This window comes from Lithobates pipiens, unplaced genomic scaffold (assembly GCF_037356315.1).
Source record: "Lithobates pipiens isolate NorthernLeopardFrog02 unplaced genomic scaffold, aLitPip1_a1.2 Scaffold_19, whole genome shotgun sequence".
NCBI classification, from domain to species: Eukaryota; Metazoa; Chordata; class Amphibia; order Anura; family Ranidae; genus Lithobates; species Lithobates pipiens.
The window spans coordinates 121961467-121970883 of NW_027507764.1; positions in this window are offsets into that span (position 1 = coordinate 121961467).

The following is a 9417-nucleotide window of genomic DNA, read 5'->3' on the forward strand; positions in this document are numbered from 1 at the left end:
CTTCCTGCTTCTCCCTCTATACACCTCCGACCACCGACCTCCGCTCCCTCCCTCCCTACCTACCCTCCTCCCGTGTGTCACCGACTCCTCACCGCGCCCTATGTATTCCACCCTCCCCTCCTCCATACATTCACCACCGGGGGGGCACCTTTCTCCTCCTTCTCCCACACAACACAGACAGTCTATATTGTACTACTCCCCAAACTACCATCATATATATATATATATATATATAAATATATATATATATATATATATATATATATATATATATATATATATATCATTGTACTAAACCCCCCCCACCTACCATAATTGTACCATCCCCCCACCTACCATCCTATAATATATCTCATTGTACTACATCCCCCATCACCTACCATCATTCTACTACTCCCCCCCCAACCTACCATCCTATATATATATATATATATATCATTGTACTACACCCCCCATCACCTACCATCATTCTACTACTCCCCCCCCAACCTACCATCCTATATATATATATCATTGTACTACATCCCCCATCACCTACCATCATTCTACTACTCCCCCCCCCCCCCAACCTACCATCCTATATATATATCATTGTACTACACCCCCTACCATCATTCTACTACTCCCCCCCAACCTACCATCCTATATATATATATCATTGTACTACCCCCCATCACCTACCATCATTCTACAACTCCCCCCAACCTACCATCCTATATATATATATCATTGTACTACATCCCCCATCACCTACCATCATTCTACTACTCCCCCCCCCCCCCCCAACCTACCATCCTATATATATATCATTGTACTACACCCCCTACCATCATTCTACTACTCCCCCCCCAACCTACCATCCTATATATATCATTGCACTACACCCCCCATCACCTACCATCATTCTACTACTCCCCCCCCCCCCAACCTACCATCCTATATATATATCATTGTACTACACCCCCCACCACCTACCATCATTCTACTAATCCCCCCCAACCTACCATCCTATATATATATATATCATTGTACTACACCCCCCATCACCTACCATCATTCTACTACTCCCCCCCCCCAACCTACCATCCTATATATATATCATTGTACTATACCCCCCACCACCTACCATCATTCTACTACTCCCCCCCAACCTACCATCCTATATATATATCATTGTACTACACCCCTCACCACCTACCATCATTCTACTACTCCCCCCCCCAACCTACCATCCTATATATATATCATTGTACTATACCCCCCACCACCTACCATCATTCTACTACTCCCCCCCAACCTACCATCCTATATATATATCATTGTACTACACCCCTCACCACCTACCATCATTCTACTACTCCCCCCAACCTACCATCCTATATATATATATATCATTGTACTACACCCCCCATCACCTACCATCATTCTACTACTCCCCCCCCAACCTACCATCCTATATATATATCATTGTACTACACCCCCCCAACCTACCATCATTCTACTACACCCCTCCTCCCATCTACCATCCTATATACAGTATCTCACAAAAGTAAGTACACCAATCACATTTTTGTAAATATTTTATTATATATTTTCATGTGACAACACTGAAGAAATGACACTTTGCTACAATGTAAAGTAGTGAGTGTACGGCTTCTATAACAGTGTAAATTTGCTGTCCCCTCAAAATAACTCAACACACAGCCATTAATGTCTAAACTGCTGGCAACAAAAGTGAGTACACCTCTAAGTGAAAATGTCCACATTGGGAAAAAGGGTCAATATTTTGTGTGGCCACCATTATTTTCCAGCACTGCCTTAACCCTCTTGGGCATGGAGTTCACCACAGCTTCACAGGTTGCCACTGGAGTCCTCTTCTACAGATGCTCAATAGGGTTTTGGTCTGGAGACATGCCAGTCCATCACCTTTTACCCTCAGCTTCTTTAGCTAGGCAGTGGTTGTCTTGGAGGTGTGTTTGGAGTCGTTATCATGTTGCAATACTGCCCTGCAGCCCAGTCTCCGAAGGGAGGGGATCATGCTCTGATTCAGTATGTCACAGTACATGTTGGCATTCATGGTTCCCTGATGAACTGTAGCTCCCCAGTGCCGGCAGCACTCATGCAGCCCCAGACCATGACACTCCCACCACCATGCTTGACTGTAGGCAAGACACACTTGTCTTTGTATCCCTCATCTGGTTGCCGCCACACACGCTTGACACCATCTGAACCAAAAAATTTTATCTTGGTCTTATCAAACCACAGAACATGGTTCCATTAATCCATGTCCTTAGTCTGCTTTGGTCAACCATGGCGAGGCCTGTTATGAATGAACCTGTCCTGTTAAACCTCTGTACAGTCTTGGCCACCATGCTGCAGCTCAGTTTCAGGGTTTTGGCAATTATCTTATAGCCTAGGCCAGTGATGGGGAACCTTGGCACCCCAGATGTTTTGGAACTACATGTCCCATGATGCTCATGTACTCTGCAGTGTAGTGGAGCATCATGGGAAATGTAGTTCCAAAACATCTGGGGTGCCAAGGTTCTCCATCACTGGCCTAGTCCATCTTTAGAGCAACAGTTCTTTTTTTCTTAAGTTCTTTGCCATGAGATGCCATGTTGAACTTCAAGTGACCAGTATGAGAGAGTGAGAGCGATAACACCAAATTTAATGCACCTACTGCCCATTCACACCTGAGACCTTGTAACACTAACAAGTCACATGACACCGGGGAGGGAAAATAGCTAATTGGGCCCAATTTGGACATTTTCACTTAGGGGTGTACTCACTTTTGTGGCCAGCGGTTTAGACATTAATGGCTGTGTGTTGAGTTATTTTGAGGGGACAGCAAATTTACACTGTTATACAAGCTGTACACTCACTACTTTACATTGTAGCAAAAGTGTCATTTCCACAGTGTTGTCACATGAAAAGATATAATTAAATATTTACAAAAATGTGATGGGTGTACTCACTTTTGTGAGATACTGTATATATATATCATTATACTACACCCCCACCTACCATTTTTTATATATATACATATACACACACACACACACACACACACATCGTGCCTTGAAAAAGTATTCACACCCCTGGACATTTTCCACATTTTGTCATGTTGCAACCAAAAACCTAAATGTATTTTATGTGATAGGCCAACACAAAGTGGCACATAATTGTGAAACGAAAGGAAAATGATAAATGGTTTTCAATTTTTTTTTACAAATAAATATGTGAAAAGTGTGGGGTGCATTTGTATTCAGCCCCCCCCCTTTACTCTGATACCCCAGTATAAGGGTCCTTTCACACGGGGCGGATCAGTTCTGATCCGCCCCGTGGATGTCCGTTTGCTCAGCGGGGATCACTCCACCGATCCCCGCTGAGCAGGGAGATGACAGGTCTGTCTCCGCACACTGCGCAGGGACGGACCTGTCACAGCGCCGCTCTCCCCTATGGGAGATCGGATGACGACGGACCGCAGCGCCCGTCGTCATCCGATCCGATCCGCAGACGGATGGAAAAATAGCTTTTTCCTCCGTCACACTTTTTCGGATCGGAGCGGGTCGGATGTCAGCGGACATGTCACCGCTGACATCCGACGCTCCATAGAGCTCTATGGAGCACCCGTTCAGGTCCGCCTGAAAAACTGACAGGCGGGCCTGAACGGGACGTTAGTGTGAAAGGGGCCTTATACCTGAGTATTTACTCAGATACCCTAAAATCTAGTGGAACCAATTGCCTTCAGAAGTCACCTAATTCGTAAATAGAGTCCACCTGTGTGTAATTTAACCTAAGTATAAATGCAGCTGTTCTGTGTATATCATTGTACTGTAGCCACACTGCTTCCATCATATACATATCTATATCTATATCTATATATATATAAAACAATCTAATCTGTGTCTATATTATATATCATTGCACTGCAGTGGCACTGCTCATATCTAATATAAATATCAAATTGTATTGTAATTGTACTGTCTGTCCCTATGTTGTAAAGCACAGTGTAAACTGTTGGCACTATACAAATCTTGTATAATAGTAATAATATATATATATATATATATATATATATATATATATATACAGTATATAACTATGCTACACTGATATGCAATCCATTTCTTCATTACACAGTATATATATATATATATATATATATATATATAACACCAACACTGCTCTATGTGTAATTATACTACACTGACACTACTCATATCTTTTCTATGTCTATATGTATATATATGCACCTTATATATAATTACCCTGCACCAACACTACTGACATCCGATCTGTGTCTATATGTGTATATACATGTTATACAGTATATAATTATGCTACATATGTATAATATATATTACATTACATATAATTATACTACACTGACACTGCTGATATCTGATCTGTATATATGCATTATATATAATTATACTACATGTATATTATTATTATGCATTTGAATTCGATCCATGGGTGGCCCTACTGTCATCACCCATCTCAAAAAACTTTGATTTTAAGATTGAAGGAGCCTAGTGGAAATTTGCCGGGCAATCACTGACTGCAGCCATTCAGATGTAGGCTTTGTTCAGGTATTCTGACAGCCACTGGAGCCAGCTGTCAGAATACAATAGTCAGCAGGAGGATTCATTCATCGTGTTTAGCGTGGATAGAGAAATCTGTTAGATTTAATTCATTCAGTCCACAGGTATGGTCAGCTTTAGTCTCTTTTGCAATAAAACCTTCTTACCTGCCTGTTTACAAGCTTCTGAAGAATGTACAGGGAGCTGTGCATGTACAGTTCAATGTACAGTCTTGGCATTCCTCAGTGCCAGGATGAATGAACACATGCACATGAGTTACATCATCCTGGCCCAGCCAGTTAAGATGGCCAAAGATCCCAAAACTATTAGAAGACCAGGTGAAGGTGCTGGCACTGGCAAGAGAGGGAAGGGAGGGGATTTACTTTAATAGTTACCTCTCCAAGGGGTGGCAGGTTCAAACGTTGCTGTCTTGACAAACTACAACCTCTGGGAGAATGTTCTGGGTGTGTACAATGCATGCGCCCCCTGACACGCATCTCTTTACCACTTTGTTCTGTCCTCGGAAATAAAATGTCTTGTTCTTTGTACATTTAGCCCTGGGGATGCTGTATTCATGGACTGTTCTATGTTATGATATGTTATGTTTATTTTTTTCCGGTATGTTTTGATACATACATCCTCTAGGAATTCATTGTTAAAGAGGTTCTTCAGTCTGAAACAAATTAATAAAAATAAAGTCAGCAGCTACAAATACTGTAGCTACTGATGTTTAATAAAAAACACATTTACCTGTCCAGGGATTCAGCACTGTCCTCACCTGGACCGGTTCTTTGCTGGTCTTCAGGTCCCCGGCACCACCTCGTTTACTGTGGGAAGCCGGCTGTGACTCCCTGCGGCTTCACAGCTGGCTCCCCACTAGGTCACGCTGCACTTTGTTTATGGATCCGCAGCCTATTGGGACCTGTGGCATGTCCCAAGTGGTTGCAGGCAGGGAAAAGGGGGGGGGGGGGGGTTCGAACATCTGCTAGTATCCTCCTATTTTAGTGGAAGTAGGAGCAGGTACCTGTCAAATTTTAAAAAGAAGAAAAATCTAACTCCAAATTAAGGGGGAATCAGGGGTGTGACATATAGTGCAACTTCCCTTTTTAGGTGATGTTTCACTTTAGGCTGGCCACACAGGTAACAACTTCTCTTCTTTAGATTGATCCATTGGTCTTCCCATACATGCTAAACTGTACATATGGAGGAATCACCCACTGGCAGCTGTTGTATACTGGCAGCCAGCACTTGCAGCTGTCAGAATACCCCAACAGTGACTGCAACTGTTTAGGGTGGCACTGAACTTTTTTTGCTTGGCTCTTCTGATTTCTTTTTAACATAAATGTTGTTGGCAGGGCCTACCCATAGCTCAAAAAAAATTTGTGTAAACTCAAACCGTGCATTCCCAGCTTTAGGCAAGCCATAGATAATGCGATTTTCTTTCTTAGAACCACAGGATTCCCCCATTAATATAGTCGGTGTTGATGGGTGAATCCCTTCTGCGGAGCTATTGTTTCCTTCTTGTGGGGGGGGGGGGGGCTCCAGGAGAACACAATAATCACATGGGTACACTCAATGGATCAACTTGGGTACAATCAGCCTGCCCATTGATGGTTTGAACCATCTATGTCTTGCTTTAGACTCACAAAGATCTGTACTTTGTAACTCTCTCCTTCACTTCTACAAAGGTTATCCACTTCCGGACCGCCGCACGCCGATGTAGGTTCCTACTTTGAGGATGGATATCATTGTTATGGCAGCAGCTAGCTGCCATGACCCCGGTATCCCCGTGTTTGGAGAGCGGTCTGGAACAAGATAAAAGTGGTCTCTGTGGTGTCTGTCCCCTGGCCTGACATGGAGACGAGTAAGGGGAAGATGGCCCCCACCCGTCTCCATGACACTGCAGGGGGCAAGCGATGTCAAAACGTCACTTCCGCCCATAGCTCTTAAAGGGGCATTTTCTTTTTTAAATTTTTTTAAATGGCAACTTTTCTTTTTGCATTTTAGTGTAAATATGAGATCTGAGATCTTTTTGACCCCAGATCTCATATTTAAGAGGTCTTGTCGTTCTTTTTTTCTGTAAGGCTCGGTTCACACAGTACGCGGCACGACTTGCACCGCCGCGACCTGCCGCGACCTCAGCGGCGACTTGCAAAACGACTTCTGTATAGAAGTCAATGCAAGTCACCCGAAGTCGCCGCAAAAGTAGTACAGGAACCTTTTTTCTAAGTCGGAGCGACTCCAGTCGCTCCTATTAGAACGGTTCCGTAGTACAGAACGGGGCGCTACTTGTCAGGCGGCGAAGTCGCCTGGACAAGTCGCCCCTGTGTGAACCAAGCCTTACAGAGGATGTTTACATTCCTTGTAATAGGAATAAAAGTGACAGATTATAATTTTTTTAAACAGTGTAAAAATAAAAAGTAAAAGGTGAAATAAATAAGATTTTTTTTTTTTTTTAAACGCGCCCCGTCCTGCCGAGTTCGCGCGCAGAAGCTAACGCATACATGAGTAGCGACCTGCATATGTTGGGTATCAATTTACTCGGCGTAACGTTATCTTTCACAATATAAAAAAAATTGGGCTAACTGTACTGTTGTCTTATTTTTTATTTAATAAAATGTGTATTTTTTTAAAAAAAAGTGTGCTTGTAAGACCACTGCGCAAATACAGTGTGACAGAAAGTATTGTAACGACCGCCATTTTATTCTCTAGGATGTTAGAAAAAATGTATAATGTTTGGGGTAATTTTCTAGCAAAAAAAACTGTTTTTAACTTGTAAACAACACATCTAAAAAAGAGGCCCGGTCTTAAAGTGGGTATACAACCCCCACCACCTTTCTGTTTGTAAACTTTCTAGCTTGCAGGTCAAAGCAGATTAGGACTGCCTAAGCCTGTTTTAGGTAGACATGGACATTAGAAGACGGATGGTCATAACATTAGACCATAATCATGCAAGTTTGCACTGGTTGAGCGTGCATGTGGATGCCCTGTGCCCACACCCCGCTTTTGATCAATCAATTGATTGCCCAAGATGAACTGGCCAGGGAGTACAAGCCCAACTCCAACATGGAGTCGGTGGCATACATAGGTGGTAAGAGGTTACTTCTCCTCTGACTTCCTATGCAAGACTACATGAACAACTTTGCACAGTGCATACCTCTAAAGGCCCATTTTCATTAATTGTTTAACTAGGCTGCCAACAAACTGAAACCATTTTTTTTTTCAACACAAGGCATCACTATGCACTTTAGTGCATTACTGTGTCTTGTATTGCGCTGCAATGCATATATGCTTTAATGCATCGGGGCACCATTAATAGCACCACAACATACTAAAATGTCTTATTGGTATTGTTGTAATGATTACGTTACTACAATGCATGCATGCAATGAATGGGATATAACTGACTGTAAAATATTCTTTATCCTTCATTCTCCTGGCTGCTGCACTGTCGTCATTTATTTAATTATTTTTTTTATTTTGTATCATGATTATTATTATTAAAAGTAATTTTGTCATAGGGAGTGTTTAAAAATAGAAACAATTGCTCTCTGAAATAGAAGTATCTCTCTACCTATCTCTCTCTGATGGGTTTGAATTCTTCTGTCTTCTTGCACTGCAGCCTCTGACAATGTCTTCAATATTTGACACTTACAGCCGTGTCGAATGCCTTCGCCCTCCTCATGTGCTGTGCTTCTGTTACTTGACCCGCTACGTCACTGCTACCAGATAGGGGAGGTGACAGAGTTGTTTTAACCTCCATGGCGGTATGATTATGACAGATTTTTGTGTCTCAAAATGCTACATTGTTTTGCATGGAAATTTGGCGTTTTATATTGTAGGCCTGTAAATGTATATTGTAGGCCTGTAATTCTTAGGAATAACCCACTTAAATCTGCCCAAACAAGAGTCTAGTAGTCATCCCGGGTATGATAATGTTTGAAACACAAAATCATAAATTATATTATAATATATAACTATAAATAATTATAACAAATAATAATATAATAATAAAATGTATTCAATAATGTAATCAATTCAAAAACACTGAAATTTACTCAGTTGCAGAATTGTCTCTGTCATTACTTTCAGTATTTGATGAGGAATTCCCCACAAATAGTTCAATTCTGCAAGTGATTCTAATTCACTATCTCTGTTTTCTAGTTGGTCTAAAACCGCTTTTAACACTTTTTGGTTGCCATGGACAAGCTCAAGTTTCCAAGCAGAGAGAACAGTACATATAATATAAAACTGCAGGCAATACACTGGACAAAGCATTAGGGACAAAAGGGATGTGAAATAATTTGATAAGTACACTGTAAGATTACAGTGTACTGTATTTGTTTTGTTTTTTGCACTTTTTGAATTTGCAACCGAGCTCCATCCCCGTGCGTGGCGACGCTCTCAGGGAACAGAGCCCGGTACAGTGATGAATCGAGCGGAGGACACAGCCCACAGACACAGCGGGGTGGGGCATCTCAGGATCCTGGAGACAAGATAAGTAACTTTGCCTGGATCATGCGATGCAATCCCGAGTGTGGCTCGGGGTAACCGCTTTTGGTAGTGAAAATTCAACACGAGCCACACTCTGGATTACCGCCATGTAGGTTAAAAAAGCAATCTACTCCATGTACCAGATACTGATGGTACACTGCTGTTTGAAATAGCTTTCTTTGGTTTTGGAAAGAACCTCTGTCCAGTCTTAAATAATCATTACACTTCTACATTGGAGAAGGATAGTGAGATTTCTGAACTTTTTGGAGGCAGCTGTCTGTTGACAGGGATGCCCCTAGGAGTCCCTGGAAATGTCTGCACATTATTGGAAGAATGA